Consider the following 1,622-nt stretch of genomic DNA (forward strand, 5'->3'; position numbering starts at 1 on the left):
TTTGATCTCTTCTATTTTTAATTCAAATTTTATTTTACCTTACAGCGAATCTCTCTTATCGTCGTCTAAATAATAATAGGTTAACATAATTTTGGTAATTGATAAACAATCCCTGTGGATACGATACTCTCTTATTCTATATTACTTGTTGCGATTTCGTACACTTGCGAAAAACGCTGTCAAGTTTTTAGCGCCGTTGCCGGGGATTGGCATATCAATATCAATACGAATTACCCTGTTATTAATTTAGACACTCTTTCGTTTTTATTTAATTTCCTTTTAAGTACTGTTCCAGGTTGTTTTATGCAAAGGAGATCAAGGAGGACTGAACCTCTAATCTTTGATCCGGAAATTGAACGAACTCTTCGAAGGCTCAACGCTGCAAGAAAACCACAAGAAGTAAAAATCGAACAACAGACAGACATGGCTGACGAAATCGAAAACGAGAACATAGTTGGACCACCACTTCAGCATCCAGTCCGTACCTTAAGGGACTATACAACACCTAATCTGAATGGGACAACCTCAAGTATTACTAGACCTAGGGTAGAAGCTAATAACTTTGAGATTAAACCCACCATAATTCAAATGCTCTCTACCTCAATTCAATATGGGGGGTTGCCTAGTGAAGATCCTAATGCTCACATCACCAATTTTTTGGAAATTTGTGACACATTCAAACAAAACGGTGTTTCTGAATATGCAATCAAATTAAGACCTTTTCCATTTACTCTTAGGGATAAAGCAAGATCCTGGTTACAATCATGTCCAACTGGAAGTTTCACCACATGGGATGAATTAGCTCAAAAATTCTTAGCTAAATTCTTTCCGTCCTCAAAAACCACCAAGTTGCGCAATGAGATAATGACATTCGCTCATCATGATCAAGAGAGCTTGTATGAAGCTTGGGAAAGATTCAAGGACTTGTTAAGAAAGTGCCCACATCACAGTTTGCCCAAGTGGTTACAGGTACAAACTTTCTATAATGCATTATCTCCTAACATCAAAATTATCTTAGATGCAGCTGCAGGTGGATCCTTTGAAAAGAAAGGAATTGATGAAGCATATGAGTTGATAGAGGAAATGGCAAGCAATAGCCATTACCAAAACAATACCGAAAGGAGAAGAACTGCAGGAGTCTATGAAATAGACGCCATTACAGCACTTAATGCCAAGGTAGATAACATGGTAAGGAAATTGGACATGTTAACCACTAATCCTGTAAATTCTGTTATGCAAGTTTGTGATAGGTGTAATGGACAACATGGAATTGGAGAATGTATCATGGACTCTTTAAATCCACAAACTTTGGAGCAAGTGAACTATGTGATGAATCAAGGAAGGAAGAATTACCCTTATTCAAATTCATATGACAACAGGTTAAGGAACCATCCTAATCTATCCTATGGTAATCCTAACAATGCCTTGAATGCACCACCAGGTTTCCACCCGCCTGAAAAGAAATCTCATGACGACCTCCTCACTGCTCTTTCTAAATCACACATGGAGTTCATGAATGAAACTAGAGAGAACCATAAAATCCAGCAGGCCGCAATAAGAAATTTGGAGATCCAATTGGGACAGTTTGCAAACTTGATGGCATCTCGACCCCAAGGTACGTT

At 38.2% G+C, this 1,622-nt stretch overlaps 1 non-coding gene across 1 annotated transcript; it reads right to left on the reverse strand.

Annotated features, from left to right (window-relative positions):
* Positions 1-846: 846 nt before the first annotated feature.
* On the reverse strand, positions 847-952 carry LOC149495788 (small nucleolar RNA R71). Its single transcript, XR_016321561.1, has one exon. It is a non-coding gene; the product is annotated as a small nucleolar RNA R71 (small nucleolar RNA).
* Between the last annotated feature and the right edge of the window lie 670 nt (positions 953-1,622).

This window comes from Jatropha curcas, chromosome 6 (genome assembly GCF_041381405.1).
Source record: "Jatropha curcas cultivar XTBG-Jc1 chromosome 6, XTBG_Jcur_1.0, whole genome shotgun sequence".
In the NCBI taxonomy this organism is placed as follows: domain Eukaryota; kingdom Viridiplantae; phylum Streptophyta; class Magnoliopsida; order Malpighiales; family Euphorbiaceae; genus Jatropha; species Jatropha curcas.